Source organism: Lissotriton helveticus, chromosome 11, assembly GCF_964261635.1.
Source record: "Lissotriton helveticus chromosome 11, aLisHel1.1, whole genome shotgun sequence".
Classification (NCBI taxonomy): Eukaryota; Metazoa; Chordata; class Amphibia; order Caudata; family Salamandridae; genus Lissotriton; species Lissotriton helveticus.
Genome location: NC_136072.1, coordinates 1,158,144,162 through 1,158,165,274, shown reverse-complemented (window position 1 = coordinate 1,158,165,274; position 21,113 = coordinate 1,158,144,162). Strand labels below are relative to the sequence as shown.

At 46.2% G+C, this 21,113-nt stretch overlaps 1 protein-coding gene across 1 annotated transcript in view; it reads right to left on the bottom strand.

Annotated features, from left to right (window-relative positions):
- The window catches only part of LOC144792779 (uncharacterized), a 188,271-nt gene extending 167,698 nt beyond the window's left edge, over positions 1-20,573 (bottom strand). Inside the window, exon 1 of the mRNA XM_078667976.1 lies at positions 19,223-20,573. The gene's annotated coding sequence lies outside the window, so the exon portion shown is untranslated. The remainder of the gene's footprint in view (positions 1-19,222) is intronic.
- Between the last annotated feature and the right edge of the window lie 540 nt (positions 20,574-21,113).

Sequence of the window (21,113 nt, the reverse complement as noted above, 5' to 3'; positions counted from 1 at the left end):
CTCTCCATGAACAAGCAGGTCATCGCTGTTGAGTCCAGCTGCTTCAACACCCTGCGCATCCTCCAAAAGAGCTACAAATGGATCCCCCGAGTCAAGGAAGACAGTCACCCATGCACTCGTAACCAACAGATTGGACTACGGAAACGGCCTCTTTGCTGGCATCAACAAGTCTCTACTCCGCAAGCTCCAGACGATACAGAACACTGCAGCGTGGCTTGTCCTCGGCATTCCTCGACACGAGCACATCAGCCAACACCTACGGAAGCTCCACTGGCTCCCCGTTGAGAAGAGAGTCACTTTCAAGATACTCACCCGCGCCTACAAATGCCTCCACGACACAGGACCACAATGCCACGACAAGAGAATCGCCTTCCATGTACCCAAAAGAAACCTCCGCCCCACCAACCTTGCCCTCGCCGGAACTCCACGCATCCGCAGAGCCAGAACAGAGGGAAGAGCCTTCTCCTACATCACGGCTAATACCTAGGAGAAGCTCCCTATCGATATCAGGCGCGCCCCCTCCCTTAACACCTTCAGGAAGGCGCTCAAGACCGGGCTCTTCAACAGAACTGAACTGCTGTCCCCACTCCCCCCCCCCCCCATCTCCTTGAGTCCCTCACGGGTGAGTAGTGCGATTAAAACGCCCTGATTGATTGATTGAATGGTGGCCAGTTCTTTAGGTTTCTATTGTTTCCTTTAAAGTCCACTTCCCATTTATTTCCTTCCCCATTTAAGAGCATACTACATCTCCTAAGTTATTCCTACTGGGCCACTCACTTATTCCTACTCTTTTCATTTCCACTGTGCTGCACTCTGTGTAGCCACTATTTGTAAATAGACAGACTTCTTGGAATGGTAGTGTCTATAGTGCATCTTTGATTTAATGTTCCAAGATGGCCACTACGTTTCTAAGCATTATGTAGGTCACCATGGCACCATATAACAGTGGTACACTAAACACTTTAGCACGCAAAAATAGCTGCCAGTGCTATGTTTAACTTTATTTTTGCATTTCAAGCAAATACCTGACAAGTTTAGGTCAGGAGTACAAAACAGTGATGGGAGGAATAACCGAATTTATCTTAGCCACTGGTAAATACTCAGCCACATCAGTTATTTATTTATTTTTGAATTGCAAAGATATGCATGTCATGTTTTCTTTTTTCTACGTGTATTCTTCTAATTTATATTCCATATACTTGTGGAAGTGTGTGTATTTGTTTTATTGGAGATGAGTTAAGTGGGTGAATGTAAGAATAAGTCAGTGTGTTGATGTATGAGTGCAAATATGAGGCACAATGTGAAAGTGTGAGGACTTACTGAGTGCCTCAACCCATTAGGGGCACGTTCAGTTACAAGCCAGACCTATTGGCATGGACACTGCTTCTTCATCTTTGCGCATGCACACACTTAAGAACAGACAGGTGTGGGTACATACGTGGTCCTACATTGGAGAATTGCACTCATTGCTTTTAGTATGAAAATCCCACTTTGGGTGAGTTGGGACCTTCAATACAATTCTGCATTCCCATAACTGGTCACAAATGTGGGCCTTTAATGAATAAGCTTCACGGCTCTTAGTTAGAAAAAAGTACAAATGTTCTTTTAGCAGCATCAGCACTTAGTATTCTAGGTACGTAGACCCTGTATCACTTGGACGCCCCCTTCAGTGGGTAGTAACAAAAGGAAAAGGGGTATAAGGAAGAAGGTGCACGACAGGAACTTCCTGCAACACCACCTGCTCAGTCAAAATGCTGCATCTGTGGTTCACAGCCCACATGTTGGTGGGGTGTGCAGCAAGAACACAGGCTAGCTGGAAGTGATGGACAAGACTGCATCTTCCTAGAGCAGATGCCAGCCTCCTAACAGCCAATGAGTACTTTCCTTGCCTTGCATGAAGATCATGGACCATTACCCACTGCTCCCACAGATGATACAGAGCAGCTCCCCACAGCCTCTTGCCACCAGCTAACTCCATGGATTGACTGGCTGCCAACCTGCATATTAACAGGTTAAGTAACAAACGATTCACTATACCCATAGTCTATCTGTAACAACTGTTTCCGCAGCAAACAATTTCATCTCTAAAGTCGCACTTACCACCCGCACCTGAGATGAGATGAACGCATAGAAGACAGCATCCCCAGAGGGTACAGAGCATGTTGTTTGGCCTTCATGGCATGTTAGGGCTGGTTACTGCGATTAGTCCAATTCCATGACTTGGCGGTAGGAAAGCAAGGTCTAAGCGTGCCTTCTGGTCATTGTGGTGAAAACAGCAAGCCAGCCATGTCCCCATTAAATCTGCCATGGGGAACACACACCTCTACTTAACATGAGTTGGTAAATGTTAGTAAGAGGTTTATCCATACTGGCAGGTGCAGCCCAGCCAGCACTGATGATGCTGTTCTGGTTACTAGGCTATGATTGCTGAACTGATGTCATAATACATTTCAAGGAATGGTATCTCCAAGCAGAAATGGATATTCAGGCACACCAGTATGCGGACAATGTGCACTTGCTTTTGTTGATATCTCCGCAAAAGGATTTCCATAAGGTATGGTCTTGTCTCGGGTCTGCTGGGGATTCCGTGGTAGAGCGTCACCTTAACTTCAATCCCACAAAGACGGAGGGCCTGATTTATAGTTCGGCGGATGGGTTACTTCGCCACAAACGCAACGGATATCCTGTTCACTGTGTGTTGGACTTGGCCTTTCTGGCAGGTTCACCCCTAAACTTTTTGCTTTTTAATGGTGACCTGGTGATAGTGATTTTTGGTTTCTGCGCACTTTACCACTGTGTCCCAGGGTAAAGTGTGTGCGTGTGGTGAGGTTGGCCTGCCCTCCCATAGGAATGCATGGCGAATGTATGTGTCCCTGGTAGTTCCTGATGCGTGGGGAGTGCAGGTGCAAGTTTGGTATGTGCGGACTCGTGTGATTGAATGCTGCGCGATGATGTGTGCGGCGTGATTGTGTCTAGTGTGGAAGTGCCACTTCTAGAAGTGGGCATGTTTGTGTAAAATATGTGAATTGGCTGTCTGGCTTCTGATTGGCTTGAGCTGGCTGGGGTGCCAGGCTCCAGGAGTCAGGATGGGTCTGCCCTGGTGGTGAATGGGAGATCTGCATGTGTGATGTGAGGGAGGGGTGCACCTGGGACCTGAATAGGGCTGGGCTTTCCCCACACAATGCTGGCTCCGCCCCCTGTGGTGCGTCTAATGTCCCTAGCCTGGCCAGTGAATGGAAAGGGTGACTGAACACAACAAAGTGCTCCAAAACCAGCTGCGACTGGTTTGCCCCCAGCCTGCACCCTGAGACAAAGGGAAAAGGTGTCTAATAGATGGGCTGTGACCCCATGAAAATGTTCTCTGGCTGATCCTAATTGGGAGGGGGCCTTCTGCTGCTGCTGGGCGCCAGGAGGACCGCCACTGGGACTGCCTCCCTGCCTGGAGGGCCCTGTGAGCTGGCACCTGGGCCCAGCCCGGCCCCCCTGTCTTCCTCCTAGTTACAGGATTCTCTCCCTGGGCTTTTGGGGACTCCTTTGACCTGCAGCGCCTGGGGAGTGCTGGCCTCCCCCTCCAAGAGAGCGCGTTGCACCGCTGGCGCGGTGATCCCGTCCTCGAGGGATTCCCCGGCGTGGGGATCCCCCTTTGTGCCCCCAAGCGGCTGCCCACGCCGCATCTTTGCCCTTTTTCATACTTAAGGGAGCAGGTGCCCACCCTGCATGCCGAGGCATATTTGCCTTTATTTATTTATTTCGAGGGAGCCCACCCCTCATCTGTTGCCGCGTGTAAATCACCGCCGCCGGCCCGGGGATCTTCCGCGAGGCGCTGTTCCCGCCTCCGGCACTCCAGGGCCGCGCTGCCATTGGCTACAGCCGCGACCCGGAAGTACTGCGGGCCCAGAGGAAACCGGAAGCGGACGGAAGCCGACCCCGCGCTCCGGTACAGAGAAGAAGAGGGAGTGAGCAGGCGAAGTCCGCGGGGCTCCCGTGTTACGGTAGAGCCCCGCCTGCTGCCCAGTCCCGCCTGCGGCCGAGGAGACCATGGGCGGAGCAGTCGGGTGACCGCCGCCGAGAGGAGATGTCCCTGCACAAGCCGCCGGTGAGTGGGGCCCGGTGCTGATTGAAAAAGGGGGGGCGTCGGGGCACATTGCCGGTGCCCGCCACCCCCAGAGGTGCCCGCTTCATTGTTGTTTGGCCCACGAGGGCCCCAGGGGCATATCTTTGTTTTATAGTCCCCCGAGAGGGACTCCCCCCATCAAGGCGGCATTTTGGTATTTCGAGCCGCAGAGGCTCAAGGCGGCATTTCTTTTATTTAGAGCCCAAGAGGCTCTTGGCAGCATACCGTGACTACGAGCCCTGAGAGGCTCCAAGGGGGCATTTTCCTTACTGGTAGAGCTGCCCCGGAACGCTCCCACCTTGCCCCCCCCCCATTTTTGTTCTTGAGCCCAGCGAGGCTCACGGGGCCACGAGTGTTTTGGTGGTCAGAGCCTGCCAGGCTCCCACGTGTCCTTGGGCATTGTTTGTCAGAGTCCCAGAAGAGAGCCAGGAGGCACGCTGGTGCCAGGCTCAGTTCTCCAGCTGCCCAGCACTTAGTGGGCAGCTGCTCCGTTTAGGCCCTGCATTCTTGCTTTGCTGCCTGTGCAGCCTGCCCTTGACATTTGGGACACAGGACGTTTCAGCCCCAGAGAGGCCAGTTGGCCTGGGGACAGTCACAGGTTGTGGCCTGTGTGATTTCTGCGCAATCAATTGTTCTTTACTGCACCTCTGAATGTGTTTTTATGCGTCATGTGCTTTTCCCTACACCGCTGAATGTATGTTTATGCATCATGTGTTTTTCCCTACACCTCTAAATGTTGTGATGCATCATGTGTAATGTTCTTATGCCTATACCCCTAAACGTACAGTGATACTTAGGTGGTTGTTCTTCCTAGTACAGGTGTTGCTAGTGAGGTCCTGGTTCCCTGCGTGACATTCTCCAAAGGTGGTTAGGGTTGCGTAGGTGGTACTTACCTCTCACCAGTGGTTACTGGTTGTGTGCTCTATTTTCTATATTGTGTTACAGTTATTATTATTCTGTGTTCTAAGTGCTACTTCCTACAAGTATCCTAGTTCTAAAAGTGCTTATTCCTGGGAGTGGTCCATGTGGCCCTGTCCTGTACATATATCCCCTGTAAATTCTGCCCGTGCCTGTGGGCACATTGTAAAGTGTGTGTTTTTATCTAATGTGTTTGCTATAATACAAAGGCTAATTTTATATATATCCTTGTGTGGAGTTTCCTTTGTGGTGGGCCTTGGGTGTTGTTGCTGGGGGTGCGTGCGCAAACACTTAACTTACATAGTCTCCGGGATAAGCCTTACTGCTCGCGCCACGTTGCCTAGAGGGTGAGCAGGGGTTATCTTTGGGGTGTAACTCCCTTGCCCTGACTAGAGTGGTGGTTTCTGCCTGGCTTTGGTGCAAGCCTCAGCCAACAGGAAATCCCATTTCTAACACTGTGTTACAAGTGCTACTAGTATAATGAACTTGTAGTAAGGCGGACAGGATATCTATCATATTTGTGATGGAGTAACCCATCCACCGAACTCTGAATCTGGCCCGAAGTTTATATTGTTTACTCCTCTGGTTTGTTCTAGGACGACATAGTGCTGGCTCCAGCTGTAGACGGTATAATCCCCCCGTCTGAGCCACTTTTGCATAACTTTGTTCTCGATTTCAAAGTGCATCTTCTATGAACACTAAAACTGTACATCCCTCCAGGTGCCTTTAAGGCACTGGTTCAGACCTCTGATCTATCCAGGATTGATGGGAGATGTCTGGTCTTGGTGATTTGTCCACAAGTTAATTCTTGACCCTCTGAAGCACTTACTTTAAGTTTGGCTCTTAAGTCCTTCACTTGAAAAGTCTTTAAAATGTGGAAGGCTGATGAAAATTATCCATGGATGGTGAACCTCCCACAGCCATCTCATCCTCTGGTTGGAAGAACTCAATCTCCTATATAAGACAATGGCATAGTATTGTACTGGGATAGCTCCTTCCTTTCAAAGTCTATTTTGTTCTGCACTTTGCACTAACACTCCCCCTCCTCTCACCCCTCTACCTGGTATATGAAGATGTTCAAAAACTTTCAGGTCTGGTATTTGCCAGCACAGCTGTTAAACAGACTTACTGTTTATAATATGCACAGAGTAGGCTTGGTGTTTGGAGTCTTCCCCTTTCAACCATTAGCTTTCTACGGCCAGCCTCTTTCTGGCAATGGCTTGAGTTTCTCAATCACCTCTTATGTCTGCTCAGTGGAGTATTCATTTCTCACCTAATGATCCTGGATCCTTGGATGTATCCTTCCAATTCAACTGAAGTGCTTGCATTATATTTCATGATGGATTACTTTACAGCTTCAGTCCCCTGCTATTCTGTTGACACCCTCTCACATGTCACAGCATATTAAAGCCAGACCTATTGGTATTGCCATTGCCTCTTGTGCCCAAGTAATTGGTGTTGGAAGGGTTTTACTCTCTGCCGCTTCTTTTAAGTTTTACTGACATTTTTGTAAATGTCGTTCTTATTTACTTCTCTATAAAGCATTTAGATGTTTCTCTCCCTTTCCCTATTTAATAAAGATGCATAAGTAAAGATAAAAGAGTGCCTTCAGTTGCACTGAGTACTTCCAGCACTGCAATCAGGATGTGCATTCTGCTGAAGTATTTCTTCCTTCTGAGAGGAGTGAGCAGATGTATTCCTGCTCATTCCACTCAAATGTATGAGTTAGGAGAGGTTATGGCCAGTCAGCTTATGTTATGTTGTTATGATATGCAGATCAGTAGCGTGCACTATCAGCAAGGAGGGTATACCGTCGCTGAGCAGATGGGAGCCTAGCCAAACCAAGGAACTACTTGAAATGCCAGGTCTTCAGCATTTTGCCAAATTCAAGAAGTGAGAAGAAGACTCTTATGTGTAGTGGGAGGGCACTCCACAATTTAGGAGTGATGTAGGAAAAGGCTTGTTGTAAACTACAGTGGTCCCTAGGGAAATAGGGATATATGTACATAAATGAATATAGACCCAATCAGTACTATATTGGTTAAACCTGTCCAGCTGGACAGAGGTCCAATATTTAATATTTAGCAATTCTTTGAAATATGTACAAACGAAAATACAGAGTGGGACACAAGCCTGCATTCTACAACAGAAACAAAAACAAACAATTTTGAAACACTTAAGGGGGCTCAGGCAACGCTCACGGTTTGTTACAGAAAAGATTCTCAATAGAATAAACAAATCACAAGGAACACCTTTACATAATCAATGATAGTATTTCAAAAAATGTATAAGGTGTTTTATGGTGTCGACGGCATTTCGATCCATGTGAACAATGTGTGGATCATCATCAGGAGATTTAATTAAGCATGCCTGTGTATTATTGCCTTAGATTATTGTAGGGTTCATGTGACGGAACAACTTCCAGGAATGCGAGCCGGGCTCAGCTATGTGGCGGTCTGGTGGCGGCGGTGGCAGGGATTGGAAGATGCGTTGTGGGAGCTACAATCGTGTGCTCGCAAGAACGTCTAATTGCGTGAAATTCATTCGAATGCTTGAAAAGCAGATTCAGGGGCGAGGCGAGAGCCACAGAGGATGTGTGCAAGTAGAAGTCTGGACAAGCTGCGCCGTCTGGAAGGGTTGGGAAAGCAGATGCAATTGTCAAGGTATGCTGGCCCACTTTTCTGTATTGCCTTGAAAGTGTGAGTGAGGAGTTTGAATTGTGCTTGTTTGTGTATGGGGAGCCAGTGGAGCTCCTCCCAGTGTGGTGAGATGCAAGTCGGTAGTGGGAGGTTGAGAGTGATTGTGGCGACCGAGTTCTGAATGGTTTGCAGCCTTCTAGTGAGTTTTTTGTTGATCCCGGCATGGAAGGTGTTCCAGTAGTCCAGCTTGCTTGGGACCAAGATGCGTGTGACGATTTCTAGGTGCTGGCTTGGAACCATTTAAAAATCTTCCTCAGCATCTTCAATTTATGGAAGCGCAAGGTGGTGACAGCGTTGACTTGGGTGGTCAAGTTGAGCTTGCTGTCAAATAAGGATCATATATGCATTGGAGAGGGTTGGGCTCAGGGAGAATCCTTGCTCAACTCCGCAGCAAAGGTCACAGGAACCAGAGATGTACAGGTTCAGGCTGACTGACTGGGTCCTTCCAGGCAGGAACGAGCAAGACTATCAGAGTGTGTCTCCTTGGAATCCAATGGTGTGTAGGCATTGGATGAGAATGGGGTGAAAGACTGTGTCAAATGCTGCCAAGAGGTTCAGGAGGGTAAGGGCCGCCGTGTCTCCTCTGTCCAGAGTCATGTGGATGTTATCTGTGGCTGCAACAACGGCAGATTCCATGCTGTGGCTAGGTATATAACCATAATGTGTGGTGTTGAGGAGTTTGTGGTCGTTGAGGTATTCAAAGCCTTGGCCAGGAATGGTAGCAGGGAGATCGGTCTCAAGTTGATGAAAGTTAAGGGGTTCGTGAAGGGTTTCTTCTTCAACGGGAGAACAGTTGTGTGTTTTTAAGAATCTGAGAAGGTCAAGAAAGAGGTGGATTCATTCAGATTAGCTGTGAGCATGGCGATGATGGGTTGCAGGCCTCTGGAGTAGGCGTGGTGTGGGTAGGGGTCAAATGGGACCCCTGAGTGGATGGACTTCATTGTGGCAGTGGTTTCTTCTGGGGTGATGATGGGCTATGTGGAAAGCATTGGTATGTTGGATATGATTGGGTGGCATTTGGCATGGTCTGTTGGGTCAGACTGTAAATAATAGTAATTTTGTTTTTTAAGAGTTGAGAGGGTTTGTTGTAGAGGTCTCGCAAGGGGGTGATCAAGTTGGAGATAGCCTCTGGTGAGGTAAAAAGTTGTGCAATTTTAGTCTAGTACTTCTCTTACTTATTGGCACCCCCTGCAACATCGGTTAGCAACTATGAGCAATTACATTGCTGTCCACAACATCAACTAAGTAAGTAATGCAATTACATTTAGAGTAGGGGGCATCAAAATGCCATTAAAACAAGATTAACAATGTCAATCAGCAACACATTCAATATAATTAAACTATGTTTTTTAAAATCGGATTCTGAGTTATCTAATTAAATTGAAATTAAAGTAAGTAAGTAAGAATAAGCTTAGGAAGGAATTATGAATATGTATTTAATTAAAAAAACATCAACACTTGAAAAGAGAATGGGTTAATATTAGGCTTTGTTCATAGTAATTACTCTAATTACTTCATGTTATCATAATGAAGTCTTAGTATGCTAAGAGAGTGCACACCACGCTTCAATATGATAACTCTCTTAATTGTATCCACCAAAGGGTTACACAGCCTCCTCTGAGCTAGCCACAATCCAACTGCTCAGTGGTTGCCTAGCATGTCACGGAGTTCCATATGATGCCCCCAGAACTCTATAGGATTAAGGGGCAGTGTTAAATTACAACACAACACAACACAACTTCAGAACAGGGATGAACTGCAGAGACATCAATTAAAGTAACAAAGGAGAAATTACTAGAATAACTAAAGGGAATACATAAGGCATAAACACCCTGGAAAATGAATGAAATAAGAATAAATAGAAATTACAACAGAAGTCATTTATGTACAACATAGCGGAATAGTACTGAGGGAAAAGACGGGACCCCATGAATCAGAACCCTATTCCACAATGTAGTCTTTGAGATAAGCTAGTGGCCTCTTGGGTCTAAGCGTTCCCCGTGACCAGTCCGTATCTCCCACTGAATGTCCAACACCCCTATCACCAGACTCACGATTGTCTCCGTGTATCCGTATGCCCGTTTTATCTGTTATGTTCAGGTTACCATTCAGATTGCATTTGGACAAACGTGACCTGCTCCACACTTCTCCCACCTCCAAAGCAACCACATTGCTCCTGACTTCTATAATTTGCTTGAGCCCAACAAACTTCGTCTCACCTTACACCTCACCACACACCCTTCACCTACCACCCACCTCTTTGGCTTAACACCATGCTTCCTGTCAAAACGCTCATTGTACTTTTCCTGATATTCTCAGATTCTACGTGAAAACAGACCCAACACACCAGTGGTTACACTCAACCAAATAGGGTTTAATTTTGAGCCTGCAGTTCTTCCTTAGAGCCTCTGAAAGGGTGACATCCCTGTCACACTCTTGGATGTGTTACGGTGTGCCCATACTTTTTTGTGTACATCCTCTTCAAAGGCAACTTACTTTCTACTGCAGTTTGCATGCAGGCCCTGACCAAACAGTTAATGCATTCCACAAAACCATTGGCTTGGGGTGCATAGAGAGCTGTGCGATTTTTGGAGGACAAATTCTTTCATTTCTTGTGAGATGAACTGGACACTATTATCCGTTACAATGGTTTTTGGAATACCTTTGCAAGCAAAGACATTCCTCAAGAACTCAAGTACATTGCTTGTCATAATAGAGCAAACACACCATCCCAGTACCCATTTGGAAGTATAATCCACCAAAACCAACACAAATCTTTAATTCTGTGACAATTCTTCAAATGGGCCCTCAATATCTAGTGCCAACTTGCACCATGGTTCCTCAGGGATCTCTACAGGAGATAAGGGAGCTACTCTGACTAACTTGGATTTGTCACTACCAGCACCTAATATACAATCTTAAACTACCTCCTCCACTTGCTTATCCACCCCTGGCCACCAGTACATCACTCTTACTCTGGCCTTGGTTAAATTCCGCCCCAAGTGACCCTCATTAGACAAGTTAATGATTTTGCTTCGCAAATCCTTATGGGGCGACAAATCTCTCACCCCTGAATAGTTCATCTTTGACAACACTCAGTTTCTCCCATAGGTTCCAAAATGCTCTTACAGCTTCAGGCAAATTCCTTAAGCCTGGCCAACCTCCCACCACAAAATCCAATACCCGCTACCTTGTTGCATCACTGGACACTTCAGCTTCCCTTTCCTGTTTGTTAAGGGCCGGTTTTCTGACCCAAAGTATAGGCGCTTCTGATGCACCAGACAGTTTCTTATCCAATGGCATCCTGGATAAGTAATGAGCTGGTATGTTCCTTCTACCCGGCAGGTACTCTACAACAAAATTGTTCTCCATTAATCCCTCTACCCAAATTTTTAGCCTAGAAGTGGAGTTCTCTGTATGTATAAATGCATACACCTGAACCAAAGGCCTGTGATCTGTCTTCACTGTGAATGGCAAACCCAGAAGGAAAAATGTATAATACTTGATAGCCCACATGCATGCTAATGCCTCACGGTCTATTACAGAGTAGCGTTCTTCAGCCCCTTTGAAAGAATGTGAGACAAAAGCTTTCACTCTTTCTTCACCTTCAACCATCTGTGAGAGGACGGCGCCCAACTCCGAAACAATCCGGAGACGGAGCGCGAGAGGATACCAAATTTGAAGGTGGTCTCTTGGAGAGAACGACGGTCCCTGAGAACCTTTAGTATCGAGCAGCCAGCATAAGACGGATTGCTACGCTTAAGTTAGAAGTAACGACATGGACTTGCACAATAGCTCGAGATGACGAATAGTGAACCTTTATGAAAAATTGCGGTTGCAAGAAGTCATACATATCGGTAAAAACAGAATGTCACGATAGAAGTTGTCATTAGCCCGAGTCCTGATGAGGCCTGTACTGTAAAGGCTGAAACGCGTCGACACTTGGTTGAAAGAAGACTCCAGCCAAAATGCTTTGATTTGAAAAAATATATTTTTGTATAAGGAGTAAAAGATAGAATATAGGTAAAAAAAAGAGAGAGACCTATTACACTTCTTGACTTAGGTCTGGATGATCTTACTTGACAGGAATGCTGAGTTTGTACATATAGCAAGCATCCTTGTGAAAGAAATTGGGCTAAAATATTTGATAAAAAAATAAGAATGGATTAATGTTGGTATATATGTTTTTGTATAGTTGTTTGTATATATATATGTAAAAAGTGATATATATATATGTTTGTTTTGTCTTAAGTCCGATATGGGCTCACCAACTAAGTGAGCCACTATCTAATCTTTTTTCAATTAAATTGAAGAACAAAGAAATAAGGAGAGCGATATAGTGTGTTCTCTGTGTGGAGGTGGGAAGCTTCATAATTATAAATAGTGTATTCAACATTTTTGCTCTAGATAATATACTTATCATAGGAGGAGATAATTAAGCTATCTCACCCATTACTAGAAGTGTGTTACTTATGTCCTAGGCATCATTTGTTTTATATGCAACTCCTTCAGACTGACGTCGGTGGTCATGATTATTTTTCTGGTGACATCAAAGAAGAAGAAGAAAGAAAGAAGAAAGAAGAAAGAAGAAAGAAGAAAGAAATTTGATTTATAAAGCGCATGGCTGCCCACAAGCGTCCGAGCGCTAACAGAATAGAACAAAGAACAAACTGAAGAGGGTACCGTTACTTAGGGGTCCTTGGGAAAAAGAAATGTTTTAAGGGACTTTCGAAACTTAAGATAGCAGGGTTCGGTACGGATCCGGCAAGGGAGAGAATTCCAATTTTTTGCCGCATTTACCGAAAAACGGCGTCCCCCTGTGCGTGCCTTCCTAACTCTGGGAACCTTGGCTAGGTTCCCGAAGTCCGACCGGAGAGCCCGGGAAGATTTGTAGGGCAAATCAAGCTCCTGAGAACCGGGGGTCCTTTACCCTGGAGAGCCTTATGGGTGATGCATAGCGATTTGAAGATGATTCTTTCGCGTATTGGCAGCCAGCGAAGTGCTCTCAAAACCGGGCTGGCCGAAGATCTTCTTGAGGCACCCGTGAGCATCCTGGCTGCTGTGTTCTGCACCCGTTGAAGGATATTGATGGTAGCTTCAGGAGCTGCTAAAAACAGGGCGTTACTATAATCCAGTCTGGATAGTATTAACCCCTGGATCAGTAATTTCCTGGACTGGGGAGGCAAGAGAGGAAGAACTTTCCGCACAGCTCGAAGCAGGCCAAAGCAAATGCCTGCGACTTTCTGTGCTTGCGTCCTAAAGGTTAGGTCGGGCTCAAACCACACCCCATAGCTTTTAATTTTGTCTTTCGGTGCGGGCAACTCACCCAAACAGGAGGGCCAGGTGGCTTTGGGGAGAGATGTAAAGTGATGGCCCAGGAGCATGATCTCCGTTTTTGCTCCATTTAGTTTGAGCCGCGAACTGGTCATCCAGGAGAATATTCCGGCAAGGCAGGCAGAGAGATTGTCCAGACATCCCTCTTGTTGGGTTAGCAAGACGACTAATTGGGTGTCGTCTGCATAAGTGACTGTTTTGATCCCAAATGGAGCCACCACCTCCTCCAGTGGGGCCATATATACTTTAAACAAAGTAGGGCTCAAAGAGGAGCCCTGAGGGACTCCACACTGGAGGGGGGTAGATTTAGACAGTGCACCGCCTTCCCAGATCCGAAACGATCGATTATTCAAAAAGGATGTAAGCCATTTCAGGGCCATTCCTGTTACGCCCAATCTGGCGAGACGGTGAGTTAATATTTCATGGTCCACCGTATCAAATGCTGCACTTAGATCCAGGAGGATCACAACAGCGGATCCTCCTGAATCTAAGTAACACCTTGCCTCCTCCGCCACCACTATCAGGGCTGTATCAGTGCCCTGCCCCGGGCGAAAACCCGTTTGGGAGTTACTCAGCAGCTTATTGTTTTCGAGGAACCCAGAAAGCTGCTGGTTAACCATTTTTTCAGCAATTTTGCCAAGGCCGGGTAGCAGCGAGATCGGGCAGAAATTGGCCAGGTCCGATGGATCAAGCCCTGGTTTTTTAAAAGGGTTTTGACCCTGGCCTGTTTCCAACTAGGTGGCACAACCCCACAGGTAAATGAGGCGTTTAGAAGCTCTGTTGTTAATGGGGCAATAGTGTCTGCAATCCGCTTAAGGATATACATGGGCGCAGGATCAGACGGAGAGCCACTCTTCAAGGAAGATAGAGCTTTACAGAAGTCATCCCTGGTAATACAACTAAAGGAGTCCAACAAGGGGCCAGAAGTAGGCTCCAGGTGAGTGTCACCATAAGGAATAGAGACATTCTGTGGTAGACTATCAAGGATTCTTTGTATCTTGGAATCAAAGAAATCCGCTAGCTGGTTACATCTTACTTCTGTGCATTCCTGGGTGCTTATTGGAGAGGGAACCTTAAGTAGTTGTTTAACTATTTTAAAAGTTTCTCTCGAGGAATTAGATGACAAATTAATTTTATTTTCAAAAAAAGCCACCTGAGCTTTTTTCAGAGAGGCTTTATAGAGTCTCAGGGCCGATCGATAGGCCACTTTGTTGTTAACAGCCCAGTCTTTCCTCCATCTGCGTTACAGTTTTTTGCAGATTTTTCTGAGATCTCTAAGCTCTGGAGTGTACCAAGGTGATTTAAAAGTACTACTTTTCTTTGTGACTATTTTAAGAGGTAGTACCGCATCCAGGTTGTTCAGCCAATTACGAAAGCATATATCTGCCACCAAAGGATCTAGTTCTGTTGAAGGGGCAGTTTGTTCAAGTGTAAGAGTCAGCCTTTCCAGGGATAGCTTGGGCCAAGCCCTCTCTAAAGTGCAAGGTATTGCTGCACGTCGCGCATCTGTGCAGGTTTTCCAGGAGAATGGTACAAGGAAATGGTCAGACCATGGAACGGGAAGTGGGGGCTAGTATTAAGCTGACTACTATTTGAGAATATAGGGTCTAGAAGGTGACCTTTAACGTGAGTTGCCTCTTTATTTATGAGCTTCAGCTCGAAAGATTTAAGATCAGAGCAGAGATCTGTGGCAACTTTATCATTCGGGTCATCAAAATGTAGATTCAAATCTCCTGGAATCAAACAATTAGATGATGAGGCAGCTGCAGCTAAAGTAGTGTCCAGTAAAGATCCTGTAAACTGTCTTATGCAGCCCGGCGGGCGGTAAATAAGAAGTCCTGAGAGAGAATTGTTAGGCGTTATTTGAATACTGAAGCGGACGCTTTCTGAGTCTGATATATCACAGTCTTCGATTCTGCAGGTAAGTTTGTCTTTGTAGACTATAGCAAGTCCACCTCCTTTCCCTTGTTGTCTATGTTGACACTGAATAAGAAATCCATCCGGAAGGGCAGCAGCGATATCGAACTCAGAATTTGGGGATAGCCACCTCTCAGTTAAAAACAATACGTCGAGATTACCTTCTCCTATGGGATTAGGACAAAACTTGCACCGCCTGTATTGTTTATCAAAACTCTCAAACTGGCGACATAGTAAGCCTCCCTTGTCTTGTAGCTTAATAAGATCTTCCCTAGAATATACTATCTGCTGTTTAATGGCCACGGGCATAATAACTGGCCCTAGGCCCGGTCTGGCCCGGACGGGCCCAGACGGGCTTGCCTCTGGCGTGCCTCCAGTGCGCCATCGGCACGCCCGCTGCGCGCCGCGCGCTGTGCGGACGGGAGATGACATTCATTTTATAGCGCCCGGGCCGCTACTCACACGACCACTCGTGTGCTAACCCAGCCTTTTGCCCAAAGATGGCGGCCAAAGTCGTCGCCCCCGGGGAAGCTGCCTGCAACCGAGCTGAGCCCTAAATCGGCCCTCGGTTTGCCCAGAATGGAGTATTAAAATGCCCAATGGATCAGAGAGCCAAAAGCAGGTATGAGTAAAATAAAATAAAAACACACAAGAAATAAATGATTTTTAAAATCCTCACAGCCTCTTGGCAGGGGAGAGCAAATGCCGTGTATGTAGGTCCTAACTCCCGGCTTTTCGCCTCAGGAGCTCTATGTTCTATAGTGTCCTAAGATTGGCATGCAGGCTATCGCCTCCTTTACTTTGTTGACAGCCTCTGCACAGTCAGGGACCAGGTAAATTCTGCACCCTTCTTAAGCAGGAGTCTCAATGGCTGCACCACGCTGGCAAAGATGAAAAGGAATTTCGAGTACTACTCAAATAGACCCAAGAATGATCAAACTTGGTCTTTGTTGCATGGTGCAGGTGCTTGGGATATAGCTTCTGCTAACTCCAATTTGAAGCTAATACCATCCCCAAAATGGTGTGTCCTAAGTAGGAGACGGTGCCGACCCTAAGTCTACACTTTTATGACTAAGCCCCCTCTCCATTAACCTGGCAAGAACCTTCTTGAGCATCTTGTCATGTCTCGATCAGTCCTTGGCATACAGTAAAATATCGTCTTGAAAGTACATGAGCGATTTGATTCCAGACAAAACCTCCTTCACCAACCTCTGGAAGTATGCAGCTGCCGAAGATAAGCCAAACGGAATTTTAAGGAATCTGAATGCTCCCACAAGAGTGATAAAAGAGGTTAATGCCCTAGAGTCCTTGTGTACCATCACCTGGTAGACAGCTCATAGATCCATTACGCTAAACACCTTTACTCCACCCAGCATCACTAGGGCTTCATCACATACATCTTACCTATAATTTCTCTGTCTTTGAAGTTTATGGTCATTACAGTATTGCTGAAAAATCAATTTTCTGCCCACCATAGCCTATGGGATTTATGACTGATTGTTTCAATACGATAGCCTCCTTTCAAAAAATCCTATCTCAAATGTTATCACCGATTAGAGTCAAAGGTGACCCTGAGTCTGCTAAGACTGGCACACTTTTGTTATCAATAGTGATATCACATTTGGCCTGTCGCAGTGCAAGGGTGCGACCACTAGCTTCCAACTATGATGTAGGATGCCATGCGCACGTTCTCAGCATGCATCTGAGCTCGCCAAAACAAATGCAAGCTCCTCCGCATTAGCTAGCTGCGCTCACCGGCCACAGTCTGAAAATTCATCCTTGATTGAGTTCCAGAAATCCACATGCCTACTGGCCTCAAAGCTCGCCTCTTTTTAGGTCTCGTCCTTTACCATTCCGAAGGAATGGGAAATGGCGAGAATTCAAGTGCTCGAACTGATTGTCAAACCACCGCATTTTTTCGTGCCGTTTTCTTCGAGTGCACGTGGCCACAGGCACGCGCTTTTGGCCCATACACTTTCATGGCCATCTGTTCCTCAATGTCCCTCCCACCCTTCGTTTGATCTTGCCGCGAGTTCAGGCTAATGGCCCTCCCCCAGCACAGAGCGCGCATCGCGGCCGCACAGCACATCAAAGGGCTTCTCCCAGCGTGTGCTGTGCGGCTTCTCCTCCCCTAATTATGTGGCCGGCCGTACTTGTGTTTCCCGGCCGCTTCCCGGCCGCTCTTGTATTTAATTAGCAGCAGCAGCATTTCTCCTGCGCCAGGCCACATCAAAGGCTCTGTGCCACTTTCACCCACACAGCAACACTTACAGACACGCAACGCCACTCACACCCATGCAAGCCCACTATCATCCACGCAACACCACACTCACCCACGCAACGCCACTCACCCAAGCAACACCACTCACACACGCAACGCAACTCATCCACGCAACCCCACTCATCCACGCAACCCCACTCATCCACGCAACGCCACTCACACACGCAACGCCACTCACACACGCAACACAACTCACCCACGCAACGCCACTCACCCACGCAACGCCACTCACCCACGCAACGCCACTCACACACGCAACGCCACTCACCCACACAACGCCACTCACCCACGCAACGCCACTCACCCACGCAACGCCACTCACACACGTAACGCCACTCACACACGCAACGCCACTCACACACGCAACGCCACTCACACACGCAACGCCACTCACACATTGTGGGTGCAGATTGTGGGTGCAGATTGTGGGTGCAGATTCAGAGTGCAGATTCAGAGTGCAGATTGTGGGTGCAGATTGTGGGTGCAGATTGTGGGTGCAGATTGTGGGTGCAGATTCAGAGTGCAGATTGTGGGTGCAGATTGTGGGTGCAGATTGTGGGTGCAGATTGAGAGTGCAGATTGAGAGTGCAGATTGTGGGTGCAGATTGTGGGTGCAGATTGTGGTTGCAGATTGTGGGTGCAGATTGTGGGTGCAGATTGTGGGTGCAGATTGCGGGTGCAGATTGTGGGTGCAGATTCAGGGTGCAGATTGTGGGTGCAGATTGTGGGTGCAGATTGTGGGTGCAGATTGTGGGTGCAGATTCAGAGTGCAGATTGAGAGTGCAGATTGAGAGTGCAGATTGAGAGTGCAGATTGAGGGTGCAGATTGAGGGTGCAGATTGAGGGTGCAGATTGTGGGTGCAGATTGTGGGTGCAGATTGTGGGTGCAGATTGTGGGTGCAGATTCAGAGTGCAGATTCAGGGTGCAGATTCAGGGTGCAGATTCAGGGTGCAGATTCAGGGTGCAGATTGTGGGTGCAGATTGTGGGTGCAGATTGTGGGTGCAGATTGTGGGTGCAGATTCAGGGTGCAGATTGTGGGTGCAGATTGTGGGTGCAGATTCAGAGTGCAGATTCAGAGTGCAGATTGAGAGTGCAGATTGAGGGTGCAGATTGAGAGTGCAGATTGAGGGTGCAGATTGAGGGTGCAGATTGAGGGTGCAGATTGTGGGTGCAGATTGTGGGTGCAGATTGTGGGTGCAGATTCAGGGTGCAGATTGTGGGTGCAGATTGTGGGTGCAGATTGTGGGTGCAGATTGAGAGTGCAGATTGAGGGTGCAGATTGAGGGTGCAGATTGAGGGTGCAGATTGTGGGTGCAGATTGTGGGTGCAGATTGTGGGTGCAGATTGTGGGTGCAGATTGTGGGTGCAGATTCAGGGTGCAGATTGTGGGTGCAGATTGTGGGTGCAGATTGTGGGTGCAGATTGTGGGTGCAGATTCAGAGTGCAGATTCAGGGTGCAGATTCAGGGTGCAGATTCAGGGTGCAGATTGTGGGTGCAGATTGTGGGTGCAGATTGTGGGTGCAGATTCAGGGTGCAGATTGTGGGTGCAGATTGTGGGTGCAGATTGTGGGTGCAGATTCAGAGTGCAGATTGTGGGTGCAGATTCAGAGTGCAGATTCAGAGAAAACTCAGCAGCACCACCACCATTGCAATGCAATAGGTCTCGTTTTAACGCAAATTTAAGCTATAGGCCTTGTAAATGACAAAGCCTTTTATTTATGTTCCAAAAACCAGAACGCAAAAATAAAGGGCATTATCATTTACAATGCTAATAGTTCAGACTCGCGTTATTGCGAGACCTATTGCATTTCCAATGCTTGTTATTTAAAATTGCCGCATTGAATGGCTCGCGGCTCAATGACAGTCAAATGGGGCAAGGGCCTTTAAGCAGTATTTCTCCAAACTCTTGCCAGTTCCACACACTGGAACCAAAGCTCTATCATATAAATCACTCACCATTGCTGTCCAATTCTTGATGCAAATCCAAGTCCCAAATCCTCTAGGTTGCACGTAGGGTTGTTTGGAGGATGCTCACTATAACTGGTCACCAATGTTAAGAGAGTACACACCAGCCTTCAATAAGGTTTCTCTCCTTATTGCGTCCACGAAAGGGTTACACAGCCTCCTCTGAGCCAGCCACAATCCAAATGCTCAGTGGTTGCCTAGCATGTCATTGAGTTCCATATGATGACACCAGAACTCTATAAGATTAAAGGGGCAGTGATAAATTACAACATATTGTTAATTTAAAGATAATACATTTTAAACAAGTTTAGAAATGTTATGGCAAGTATTAGTGTTAGGATAGGGATAAACAGTTGAATTAAACTAAACTACAGTTACGTTTGTGGTTAGGCATAGTGCTCACATGAGAACAATTAGTAAAAAATCTTAAATGTAATAAAAATATAGAGTAAATATAAGGCATACGGTAAGAAAAAATTAATATTTAAGTTGCATAAAAAATAGCGTTACAATTACAGGTTAGAAAAAATAATTCAAATTAGTTCAATAAAACAAATATTAAGATTGAGTAGGGTCAATATAATGGGGTTGGGGTACGGGTAAAATACATTACTACTTACCTTAATGATGCAGCAATCTAAAGGAAGTGGTGGGGTGCAAGTGGTGAGTAGATAGAACAGCTGCCAGTTTTTGAGGCTATTCTATTACCATATACCTCTACATGACGTCCTAAATTTAGAACACTTTTCTTGTTCACAAACTATTGCACAAAACCCATTACTGTAGGGAAAATTCAAATTTACATTTCTACCAGCTCTAAAAATTGATTGCGTATTCCACAGTAAAACAAGCATTGGCTAAGGCAATAGATCTTGTGTTGGCTGTAGCCTTCTAGCAATTCTTGTTTTGCAGTGTTTTTCGCAAAACATTATTGTTTGAGAATATGCCGGTCACTCAACAATGTAAAAAAGAAAAATTTGCTCCAGGCAAAAAAGTTTTTGGGGTCTAAAAAGAACACACATTACCATAGTACTCCTGGCACAGAAGGGAATTACTTTGTGTGTGTGGCTTGTGAAACAGCAGTATACTGTATCTCGCAGTGAAGTCAGACAATGGTTGAAGTGGGCTGATACATTGCTCGTTAATGCACGCTGGAGTGGGTGGAAGAAAAATGTGAATGACACCAGCCACACACAAATGGATGAAGTCTGGCTGAAGCCCCTTTACTGACTATGTTATACACATCATTTTAGTAAAATCAAAAGATCTTGGATAACAAAAACATAAAAAAGTCAATCAGTCTGGCATTGGCTTCAAGCCTCCTGCCTTTAAGATGAAAGAAGGCAGGCAAGGGAAAAAAGAAAAAAGAAGGAGAAAGAAAGAATCAAAGAAAAAAAAGGAAAGACCGAAAGAAATAAAAAATATGAAAGAAAGGAAAGAAGGCAAGAAAAGACAAAGGAAGAAAAACAGAGAAATAAAGAAAGAGGGTATGAAAGAAAGAAAAAAGATTGAAAGAAGGAAAGAAAAAGAAAAAAGAAAGAAATTTAAAAAAAAGAAGGAAAATAGAGAAAGAAAAAAGTAAAAAGAAGATAACTTAATACAGACGAGGTTCAAGTGGCCAGAATATGGTATGCTGTGAAATAGATGCAGCAAAAAAGGCAAAACACTGCAAAAGGGATTTACAACATAATTGGCAGGAGATGGGATCTGATAAAGATGGAATATGCATCAGAAGCATCCTGCTATCACATTATCCTCCAAACACAAAGGCAACAATAAAGTAACTATAAAGTAAACACAAAAGCACTGGCTCTGAAGGGAACTAGCTTGTGTGCAGATGTACTCCTTGCGAGACAGCAAAATGCAGTAACTCAAAGTGAAG